This window comes from Puntigrus tetrazona, chromosome 13 (assembly GCF_018831695.1).
Source record: "Puntigrus tetrazona isolate hp1 chromosome 13, ASM1883169v1, whole genome shotgun sequence".
NCBI lineage: Eukaryota > Metazoa > Chordata > Actinopteri > Cypriniformes > Cyprinidae > Puntigrus > Puntigrus tetrazona.
The window spans coordinates 9,852,212-9,864,765 of record NC_056711.1 but is presented as its reverse complement, the minus strand read 5'-3'; the positions used below and the strand labels follow the sequence as shown (position 1 = coordinate 9,864,765).

At 38.7% G+C, this 12,554-nt stretch overlaps 1 long non-coding RNA gene across 10 annotated transcripts in view; it reads left to right on the top strand.

Annotated features, from left to right (window-relative positions):
- The window catches only part of LOC122356802, a 351,371-nt gene that overhangs the window by 185,618 nt on the left and 153,199 nt on the right, over nt 1–12,554 (top strand). For 9 of the 10 annotated variants that reach the window (XR_006252386.1, XR_006252383.1, XR_006252388.1 and 6 more), the window contains one exon: nt 6,578–6,717. The exons of the other annotated variant lie outside the window; for it this stretch is intronic. This is a non-coding gene — a long non-coding RNA (uncharacterized LOC122356802). The remainder of the gene's footprint in view (nt 1–6,577; nt 6,718–12,554) is intronic. 10 annotated transcript variants of the gene reach the window in all.

The following is a 12,554-nucleotide window of genomic DNA, read 5'->3' as shown; positions in this document are numbered from 1 at the left end:
ACACGCGCCAAGAGTGACAAAGAGCTTTTGAGCAACAGGGGAATTAATAGAAGGTGGTAAAAGGCAAAGGAAAAAAGGAAAGGAAAATAGATTTTGATTGACAAACACAGGATGCAATTAGCAGAGTGTCTGAGCGAGTGAGTGAGAGGGAGAAAGTGAGAGCACTGATGTGGATCCGTGCTCCGGTGGTGGAGGGCTGCAGCGGAGGGGAATGCTGACTGGAGACTCTTGTGTCTTCTGCCATATGGTCTCCTCATAGCTCTGCTCCGTACCCGAGCCCACAGCTATGCGCAAGCCGCACCGTTTCAAGTGGAGGTTACACACAAAAACGCGCACCATCTGACTGATGTTTCGCATCCTGGTATATCAAAACAATTCATGCATCTGAGGTATCGCCCGTTTCACCCCCCGAGGGAACCGTCTAACCGAGCAGTTGTTAAAGAAATTTAGGGGAAACTCAATTAAAAACTACGCCGACGAACAGCGCTCGTGGTTAAATTGAAAGCGCGCTCATTTATCTCAAGTTCTATGTGTTATTAATGACATGGGGGGTTTTGTTTACACTTCAGAGCTCGATGTAAATAAACTGTGCAGGTTCTGCGTCTGTGGTTTGTTTTGAGGTTGACGGGGTCAGACGGTCAGGATGAGGCCTGCAGCAGGGCTTTGTCCTCTCATACCTTTGGATCTGTGTAATTGCGGAGCTGACCTGCCAACAGGAAGTCCTTTAAAGCAGCACTGCAGGCTTGTGTGCCAATGATGGATAGTTAGTTAGTCCAGAGCCAAGGGCCGACACTGGGCAAGGTGGGATCTCGTCAAGGGCCTACGCATGTATGCCAGCTCTCAGGCCCTTAGACCCGCGTTCTCATTAACACACAGTCAGGGTTTGGCCTACATCCTACTGCAGACTGCGATGCGGCTTTCCCTGGACATTAGAGACGTTTAACTATGAAACAAGCTCACTTCTGAAAGGGCCTGTATATTTTTAATCAATGATATTCTTGCGCAGCAAAGTCATCTGAAGATCTTTTTGATTCTGGTAGTTAGAGAAGTGGTTATTAAATGAAATCTTATCATTTTGTTTTGTATGTATTTTGTCATATTTGCATATGCTGTAAAAACACTGTGGACATTTCCGTAGTTTCATTAAGCCGTATCTCAGGTTAATCTCGAGTTGGTTCAGTATGACTGTTTAGTTAAATATTTATAATATGAGCTCTATAGTTTTATTTGACCTTTTATAAATATAAAAAAAGAATAAAAAATAAATAAAATAAAAAAATAGAGATATAAAAAATACAGAATACAGAAATGGGAAATGGAAATGTTTCCTAGAATTCACATAACCACGTGACAGGCTAAACATGGATGTCCATCTCTATAGGAATGCTCACTGGGTTGTGCCCATGTGCCTGACGTTTGTTTAGGTGCATATGAGTTATTAAAAGAATCATTTGGCACACTCTTTCTCACTTTCTCTTTTTCTTCCTCTGTTCTCACACTCACAGTTACATGCAGTGCCGCCGTTGAAGCAGAAAATATTGCTGTCTAGATATTTGTCCTGGGGCTGATAGAGAGGGCATTGTCTTGGGACTCACTCAGGCCTCCGAGCTCATAGTTGTGCATGGCAGCTGCAAAAGTGTGCTTTGTTATGTGTCTAAGGATTGGGGTTCAAGACCTTGCTTTTTCTTGAAATACTAGGCAGATCAGAAGCGCACATGTTCCTAGGGGAGCAAGGGTCGACGCTTCTCTGTCCAATTTTTCTCCATTATTTATTTATTTTGATTCCCATGCTTTGTATCTCTTGTTCCCGCAGCTTGATTTTCCAGGCCAGACCCTGAGACTGCCCTGCAGAATACGGGGCCCCAGGGGCTTTCCTCTATCCTATTGTTCTCATTATCCAAAACACAGTATTTAACCTACAAACATTTAAAGTAAAACTGGGAACAGCTGTCACATTAGAGGGAGACAGCGCTGGCAGTAATAACCAAAATACTGTAATTGAAGCCGTGATGTAATGCGAGCATGGACAGAATAAACAATAGACTTACTTTAGTTTGTTGTCCTAGGCTGTTAAACAGTAGTGAGTTTTCCCTCAAGATAACTAGCGCAGTTATTTCAACGGCGCGCTGAGGGATGTGCTACAGGAAGTGAGGCTCGTGTCTGTTTGTTAGCATCGATGCTGGCGCTGTGTGGGCACTGCCGGCGTAGACGGCTCTTTTTTTCCTCACGCTGCCAGTCTATCCCTCTCTCCCGGTCGCTTGCTGTCTTTCTTTCTCTGCAGGCCTCTAAACTGTAGCAGAGGGTTAGTGTCATATTGTGTTGCAGTGTTTAGCGGAGGAGCATGTTAGCATGAGGGCTGGCATCTGGCAGCAGATGGGCCCTGAAAATGCCACGATTCTCTCTCTATATGTGTGTTTTTAGAATAACTGAGCATCAGAACTATGCAAAAATAATAGACATAAAAATAGTTACGTTTTAACCCAGAAACTCATTTTGAGTTCTGACTGAATATCTGCTTGATAGGATTATTATGGCACATACATACGAATGATCGAACAAATTAATCTTTTGAATAAAAAGGCCTGCTTTTTCAATAGAATTTTTCATGTATTTTTCAATTAACAATTTTAGTGCTTTTTTTTTTTCCTTTCTAGAGAAAAACACTAAGAGCCTTTGGCATCAGATCACTACATTTAATGTCAGGTGACATTGTTTGCAAGCTGTTTCATTGATTCACAGTTGGATTTGGACATGGGCGAATGTACGTTTGAGCAGCTACATTAAAGAGCATCAAAACAGCATTTATTGATTACATTTAGCTAATAAAAAGAATGAAAACTAATTGAAAATACATAGTACGTAATATGGTGTTGCAGAAATGTTTTTAGTTTCAGATGGTTTTTTTTTTAGACTGTTCAGATGAAAGTGTGTATGTGTAATATATTTTCTATTTAAAACTAAATAAATCTCGTGGGATTTATGTTTGTCTGAAGCTAGGTGCTACCGTAAGTGAGCCAGCTTAGCATCCATTGACTTCACCAACACTTGCTGTCCATTTGCACTGGCAGCCTGAAGAAATATGGCCTCTTAATTTGTGAATCATGACGCGTTGTAGTAGCTGTGATTGCCACCAAAGTGAAACAGTGAGATTATTAGCCATCCCGCAATGAAATTTATTATGATCTACAGGGCTCTGTGTCTGAAGAGACCATTCCACCTCAGCGGGGAAGCTACAACACCGCTCTTATTAGTCATACTTCACTAGCTGTCAACAGCCACAAAGGCGACTCGTGATTAAAAATGAACATGCCGCTTGTTTAGGACGGTCTCGTGTTTGGTGTCACGAGCAAAATGTTGGGTTATTTGTGCACTTTATTGATGGAGCAGTTTTGAGGAAAGACACACGTTTGAAATGTCTGTTAATTTTCGCATTGCGGAGAGAAAAGAGACACACAGAGATGATAACAGCAAATAAATCAGCGAGTGAACCGAATTCTCCGTTTCATAATTCTGTGGAAAATATGGTGAATGAAACCCCCATTACAGAGGAAATTGAAGCCCTTTGTTCTTAAGCATTCGCGTCTTTGGATATTTCCCTGGATGGAGTCGGAGATTTGCTGGGCCGGAGTTACCCAGATGAGACAAACAGGAATTAAAACGCCATATGCTTGGAAACGCTACCTCGGCACTGCTCAAATGCCTCTGCAATTTCTATCAGTTTAAAGAGGGAAATCTTCAGAGCACCTCAAGCATTTATTTATATATTTTCATCCTGCTCATTTGTTTATTTGTTACATCTCACTCTCTGTCATGTTCATCGGTTTTGCGAATACAGGGCGGCCTCGTTTTAACAGTGTGACTCTATTTGGCCGTTCAGTTAGTTGTAAAAATGCCTGTTTTGACCAAAATTCATGTCCATCAAGGGTCCTGAGAGAGTCAGCCCCTCACAATGAGTTCAAACTGACGGGTTTCAGCGGGGTTAGATGGCTAGGAGCCTGGAAGCCCCTTCTTTGATTTGTAAAGCCGATGAGATGTTTCTTATTTGGAAGCCCGGCTCAATCTCAATCTAGCGGTGCATTAGAGGTGCTGTTCCCCTACGCCCCACCTAGCTCAGTTAATTGTGTGTTTTCAACCCGCTGTCGGAGGCTAATTTAACTATAGATTGAAATGAAACAGCCCTGGCCTCACATTTTCTGGCAATCAAGACTCCAATTTGACTGTGTTTTCTCAGCAGACATTAATGATTCCAAAGCTAATACTCATTGTTTGAGGTGACATAGCAGCCCTGGCATTTACTTAACCTTTTGTCTTATGTACAAGTCTGAGTCAATGCAGAATCTACTCTTAATTAATATCTTTTCTTCTCTCTGCCAACATTCATTTCTTGAATATTCAGGGACAGTCAAAGTAGACAAAAGGATATAATTCAAAGATAAAAAACGCCAAGAACATTTCATTTAATCCCCCCAAAAGGATAAACTTGTTTCTTTTTCATATATGTTATATATATTAGATTTGTCAGGCATAATTAACGTTCAGAGCAGCTACTTAGGTACTGTAAAAATAATACTAACAAAGAACAGCTCCGGTCACATTGAACATTAAACTGTTTTAAGCTGGGTCAACAAACCAAATTATTATTTTCTGTAATTAAATGTAAGTAATTTATCTGTTATACAATACATCAATGCTGTTGTTGTAAACTAAATCTAAGAATATTAAAAGTGTTTTTGTTAATTGAAGTACATAGAAAATTAGAGCTGAAAGAAGTACTAAAATTGCTACTAAAACTGAATGGAAGAAAAACTATAAATAGATAAATATGGCAACACTTTACAATAAGGTTCATTAATTAACAGCATTACTTAACATGAACTAAGAATGAACAATAAATCTACATCATTTATTAGTTAATGCTAATTTTAGTATTTACTAATGCATTATTAAAATCACTAGTTGTGTTTTTTAACATTTAGTTAATGCTCTTTGAACTAACAATGAACGTCTGTATCCGTACTAACGTTAACATGAATGAATATGTGATGAATACTTCAAGTTGGCATGGGGTCAACAAAGGGCTGAAAAAGCAAGAAATTAAAAAAAAATTCAGCTGGGAAGACATCTAGCAACTAATTAAGTTAACTGACATCAGGTCTGTAATATTATTATCTATAAAAGGGATGTCTCAGAGGTAACGATTAGGCTCTTTAATCTGTAAAAGATAGAACAAAAAAACAATGTTCTGTTGTTGTTATTCTGTGCCTAAAGGACTAGACAGAAGACCTTTGTTGGATGGCCGTGGTCTTCGTACCTTGAGACGACACTGCATCATTCATCAGCATGATTCTATCATTGACATTACTAAATGGGCCCAGGAATACTTTCAGAATACACTGTCGGTAAACACAATCCGCCATACCATCTGCAGATGCCAACTAAAGCTCTATCGTGCAAAAAGGAAGCCATATGTGAACAGGTTCATTTAAAATGGACTGCTTCAAAGTGGAAAAGTGTCCTATGGTCAGACGAGTCCAAATTTGACATTCTTCAGGGTTTCAACGGGCCCTTGAAATCCTTAAAAGTTAGTGAATCGTTATAGAGAACATATCACCTATAGAGAACATTTGGCACATCATTAAACATAAAATATGCAAAAGACCACCATGATCTCTTAAGCAGCAGGAAACTTACAGTATATCAGGCAAGAAGGGGACCAAATTCCAACACCAAAACTCCAGAAACGAATAACTTTGATGCCCCGTTGTCTTCAAACCGTTTTGAAAAGAAGAGGAGATGTGACACCATGGTGAACATTTCCCCCTTCCTAACTATTTTGAAACCTGTAACAGGTATCAAATTATGAATTTGCTCATTTTGTGCATAACATTTTAAAGTTTCTTTGTTTAAACATTTGTTGTTATCTGTGCGCTATTGTTAATAAAATAGTGCCTCGTGTGATTTGAAATTCTTTTAGTTTTCATATTATTCAAATTTTCTAGACCCGAATTCTAGAATCCGGGTTGTATATATGCACTTGAACCACATAATTGCAATCACGTTCATAATGATTTTGTCTGCATGCTGCTGAGGATAAACCAATGGAAGCTGTGCATATAAAGTCTACCGGTGATGTAATAATATAGTATAAACAAAGACGAAAACATTGACAGCATAGCAGCAATCTCTCAAGACATAAAGTGCTTTCATTCTTGTTCCTTTTTGCAAAGTCCCTGTTTATACAAACCTAATATTTTTGACAATAAAATGAATATATCCTGTGTTCACCCTTTCTCTCTCTACACTCCACTATTCACCTTCTTCTTCCAGATAGGCCCCTCTGTGTACATTATCCAACATACACACGACGTGCAAGTTGCACGGGTGTTTGAAAAGTGTGACAGAAATCATTTATTATTCTGCGATATTCAGAACAAATAAGGTTATGAGGCAGGAAAGCAAGCACAGGGCCTTGAGCTCAGAGGCTATTTGATTTGTCACAGGCCTGGTTTATGTCTTTCTTTCTTTCTCTCTCTCTCTCTCTCTCTCTCTCTCTCTTTTGCTATTCCTCTCCATGAAGGTTCCCAGCTGAACTTGGCTGAGGTCAGTGTCCGGTCAAATGGAGTCGGGCCTGTGCGTCTGTGGGGGTGCAGATGAAGTGGTCAGCGGTGTGACAGTTAGCGGGGATTCTGACAGCCCCAGCTCCAGTGTGGATTAGAGGTGAGGAGAGCAGACAGAGAGAGAGGGAGGTGGTGTGTGTGTGTGTGTGTGTGTGTGTGTGTGTGTGGAACTAACATGGACTAACAGAAGGACTAGCCTTGTAGTGAAGGGAAGTCTGAGTCATTTCTGTGAATCTTTCTCACTGCTTGTTTCAATTAACCATTTGAGAAAAAAAAAAAAAAAAGATGCATTGATTCTGTTACATCTGTACATTACCAGACGGTCCCTGGCATCCTGGTGTGTAATTCTGCATGCTCAAAAAATGTCCTAAAAACCCGTATGTACGCATGTATTGCAGTTAATTATTTAATTTAAATTTAAATGAAAAAAAGTAATTAGTATCACGCTGCAGTTCTTTTGTTTTAGTAAATAGCAATTAATGTTATAAAACTTTTGGAATAAACAATGAAGTCTTTGTGTCAAAGACTAAAGTCATTAAAGGAATAGTTTACGCATTAAAGGATTATTTTTTTCAAAGCATATGAACATAGAAACATTTAGCGTTACATCACTTGCTTATTCTTTGCAGTAAATGGGTGCCATCAGAAGTTTAAAAAGCTGATAAAAACAACCCCAGTTTATGAAAATGCATGCCTCTGTTTATAAATCAGAATTCTGGGTAGTGTGAGCATTCCCATGTTGGACAGTTTAACCTTATAGTTGTCAATGCTGATTACTGTAAGACTTTAAAAATCCCCGATCACTAGAATTAATATTATAAGCATTTAAGTATTATAAATCGGTTTTTAGCACCACTTTATTTTGAGATTATTCTGAGGGTTAAAAGCAAATTTAAAATCATAAGATATAGTTAATAGCTATGATACTGTGTGTATATTTATATATGTATCTTTTGCGATGACAGGAAACACTGATATCTACAGTAAGAATGCCTTGGAAACAAATAAAGAAGCCCAAAGCAGGCAAAGCTGAAATTTCAGCAGCCGTTACACATGATGCATCAGAAACCTTTCAATAAATCTGTTGAGCTGCTTAATATTTTTGCAAAAAAAAAAACAGGATATATTTTTCAGGATTTTCTCAAAGTTTAGAATAAAAGCATTTAATTAACATGACATACCAATGAGTGAAAATGAACAATTTGGGAATGAATAAACCAACTGATTGAAAAGAACATTCGCTACTGCCCGGCTTCATGAATATGCTCAGTTTTGCTCTGTGTGGCATAGCAGAGCTCGAGTCTCAGCATTGATACATGCTCCAGCGTGTGTAATCTCACATAAGGCCATCAGAGATTAAAATGGCGGGATAATTACGGCGGCACAGTAGATTCCCACTGTGTTTGCATACACGCGTGGGATTTGTAAGCTGTGCATTAGCCGCACGGTGTGGGACACCACTGAGAAGGTAATTTAAGGAGAAAATTCCACCGGATTCTCTCTCCCGATATCATTACCAGTCGTATATGCTCTATCACGTCCGTGCGTAGCTAACCCCGCGCTGTAGATGAACACCATAGCAATTAATTGTTCTGGGCTTGGTTTTATAGCTCGTTCGTTGACCGAAGCTCAGGGAACGGTTTGTTCTAGCCATTGGTATCTAAATTAAATTGTCTTTATCTCCTACCAGTGAAAAAGGGAAAAGGGGGGGAAATTAATTTGTTAGATCAAAAAAATATTTAATTTTTCAACACATCAAACAAACTTTTATTCAGTCAGGGTGCACTGCAGCGGCCCTTTTTTCTTAATTAAGAAAGCATTCTATTATTAAACCAGATGAAAAGAAACATCAATTCAAACAGTACAGTCATGTTCGACTACTACTAATCTTTTGGTAATTATTTTTTAATTGAATCTTTTGAACACAAAAGCCCTGAGCAGATGCTTGTATTACTTGAATCCCTCATCACACCCCGTGCTATATGTGCAAAGATGATGCTCTTCCGTGTGAGAGCAAAGGGAAAGGAGTTGAAGAAAAAGAAAAGGAGAATTAAAAACTAGAGGATGGAGAGCGGGGGGGAGAGTAGAGACCCGTGGCACCCTGAAGAGTTGGAAACTTCTGCATAAACGAAAAGCTCAGCAGCGAAACTTCTTTAGATGATCACAGACACGCACAATGGTGTGCGCACAGGGCTGTGTTGCTGTTTTGCTGATACGTGCGGTATTTTTAAAAATGAAGAGGTCGAGGTGCTTCGAATTCAAGCGCAGATATTTCTGTGGTTTTTACCTCAAGTATCCCTTCTTCTAGCCTTAAAAAAAAAAAAGACCTGGACAAGCGTTGCCTTCAAACTTCAAGTTTAGCGGAGTGCTGATTCGTCAAAGTTTGTGTGATGAATCTTGCGGGAAACGCGCTTTAAAAAAGTATTAGCCAAACCTGATGCGAAGTTGGAAAGGCTTTGGGAGGAAGCGGGGGGGAAAAAAGATGTTAAAGAATGGGAAAGCTTGATTTTTTGACAGCTGATATGCTCCCTGTGTGGAAATTTGTGAAGTGCACTCTAAGACTCTTCAAAGTACTTAAGGCGGTTGGTGGAGATGCAAAGAGGGGCTTATGAAACGGGACTCTATGCGTCTGGACAGTTCTAAAGAGACATCCTTAAGAGTATGTAGGAACGCGAGCGGCAATCAGGCCCAGCCCAGTGCCAGATAAACCTGGGAAAATCACATTAAACACGCATTATGCATGTGGCTACAGGATGGCAAGCTGCAAAATGGCTTCTACGCCGGCTCAGACTCTCGCTGCATCAAAAGCTGTCAGCATCATTTCTGACAAACATGATTTACTGTACCACACACACATAAACACATCGCAGGAATGTTCCACTCATCCACCCTGTATTCACCAAATGGTAACAATGACCGTTACTCTCTTTAGAAGCTCGAATGACGTTTGTAGGCAGATTAGAGGTCAGTTTGAAACCAGAGACAGATGTGTCCCTGTGTCCTCTAATCAGGCCTTTCAAGAGCGAGAATGCACGCTTTTCTTCTTATTGGCTGCCTTAGGTGGGTTCTTTCAGTTTTCAAAGCGAAGGACTTCTTTAAAAGACGATGTTAGTTAAAGAGACCTTCCTATATGCAAGCAGGAACATAGAAAAAGAGAAATAGAGAAAGGAGACGAGAGCGAGGGATTTCTCAGCAGAAAGACGATGATAAATAAACAATTACATGAATAACCTTCTGAAAAGTCACCTGTCCTCCATAAGGAGGCTGTCGACAGCTTGTCAAGGGAAATTAAAGGTTTGTCACCATCATCCATGCACAGAGCCAACAGAATGGAGCTCTTAGAAAATGGAAGTGCTTTTGAGAATATAAAAGGGTTTTATTCAGGATGTGTATGGATGCAGGCGGTGATTTGCAGTCTCTCAAAGAAGTGCAGCAATACTACAAGTGCAAACCCTCAAAACCATTACTCTATACCCAAATGCGGTTTTAATCAGCGGCGTGTGTTGGACTTCTGAAATGGGGAGGAACAGGCCCTTTTTGCATTTGAGTGGGGTTTTTTTCCCCCTTCCATTGTAAAATCATGTTCCTGTGACATTTTGAAACACCTTTTTTTCATATACTGTCCAAAAACTATGGAGCAAACAATAATTTTTTGGTATTGTTATATTGGCTTGCTATTTATGTCACATCAAGCATTTTAATCCTTTTTTTAAAACAATGCTTCAAAAGTAATTACAGTAATACATTTATTAGTATAGTTTTTTTTTGCTACTCTGTGTTGTTTGTCTATTATTAGTAACATAATTTAAATAATTGATTTTTTTTATTTTAATAATTAATATTTGAAATAATACATGACTTTTTTATTAGCTAGTCATTGTGCTGAAAGGAGATGCTGTGTATTTTGTTGATAGCTCACACACTCAAGGCAGCTTTAGAATAGAGACACTCTCTATTCTAAAGCTGCCTAAATTTTATCCACATCTTTGTTGGACAGTGTTAGTTTCGAAAAATGAGCACTTTACACACTTTTTAGGTCATATTTCATAATAATTTAGTTTTATTGTTATGCTGTCAAATAATTTCTCATCCCAGTTTTTTTCGAACTGATACTGCGCCTCCTTTCCCCTCACATCCATGGTTTTAATATATAACTATAAAGGTTTATCATCATTCAGCAACTGCAGAAATCAATCAATACTCTCCAATGTTTCATTTCGAGTTGGAGTTTTAACCGTAAAGGTGTTACAGAGCGTAAACAGAAGAGGGTTTCTATTGCATTCACAGTGGGGGAGTTTTGGCACACGGTTCACACTGAGAAAAGAGGCCGCGTGCACAGGTTGAGTGGGCAGGTGCTCGGGTTTTGTTTGGGCTCCAGGTGTGCCTGTTTGGATCAGCAATACAGTGCTCTTTGCACAGGTCCTCAAGATAAAGTGCTAGCCCCCCAGATCACTGAGCCTATGAAAACACGGCATGTAAGATGAGCTTTTACTGTTACTCTGACTTATTTGGGGTTATTACAGTGGCTGTTTTTATTGCAAATAAACAGCTCTGAGCCACTCATAGAGCTGTATTCGAGCTGTCTATTGAATTACATGGTTCCTGGAGCATTATTTCCTGTCAAGAAAGGCAATTTTTACACACTGTATGATTTAGTTGGTTTCTGCATTGCTGTGTTTTATTTATAAGTATGAGCTAGACTTATTCAGTAGTTTTGTTGTAGGGAAAACAAAACAACTAGTAATCAGCACTAATCAAATACAAGTAAAAGGACAAATGATCAAATTAACTTACTGTAGTAGCACTGTCCATATATATATATATATATATATATATATATATATATATATATATATATATATATATATATATATATATATATATATATCTCATGTGAGAATAAAGACTGAAGTCATAACTGGAGAAAATGTAGCTATACCATCTACAGCACTAAATTAAAACTGTCAAACATTATTTTAAATTGCAATAATTTTTCATTACTGATTGCTATTTTTTTTATTCTGTATTTCCCAATAATGCAGCACTAATGAGCATAAAACACTTTTTTCAAAAACATAAAAACTTTGGAATGGTAGTGTGTGTGTTTATGCACAATTTACATTTCATGCAGCTTAGAATCTGAATCCAATTTTCTTTTACCCAGAATGAGGTAATTTACAAATGTGCCATTATTATTTGTACTAGTAGTACAAGATAGTTTCGCTTTTTGAGACACAATTTGAAAGCGGTTTCATGACACATTTTACCATCTTTTCTCCTGCATGCCAAATCTAAATACAGAATGGCACACTTTATTCTAGAACATGACCATTTATATTTGAAATTGACTCTAAATGCAAACAGGCAGAACTCCGGATACCCCAATCATTTTTGCGGAGAGAGCCCTTTTCTTCGAATTTCACACTGTGTATTGTGCTTGGATAAAAATGGAGAGCGGGGAAGAAAAAAATCAATAGCAAAGACATTGCTGGAGGCTTACATATTACATTTTGCATAAAAGTCAGACTTAATTTGGCTTTGATCATCATTCCCAAAGATGACTCACTGGAGCCACTATCATTAGCCAATCCTGGGAAAAACCAGACGCTGACAAAGACCAAAGGCTTTGAATCACACTGTCTCCCTTCGGCTCTGTGTTTTTGGATACGGATTTCTGCACGGTGACTGAGAGGATACCTCGATGGTTATTGAAGTGGACACTTCAAGACCTCCCAGAACTATAGCAGAACAAAATGCATTGGACTTTTGAAAAGGCCTTATCTTATGTATAGATAGAATTATGCATTTTAATGTTATCGAGCGTGATTGTTCTTTTATGCTTAATTCATTAGGATTAAAACAGGAAATGTTGGCTTTATATCTTGCGATTAAAAAAAAAAAAAGTTCAATCTGTGTTCATCAGCCTTTGAGCAATAC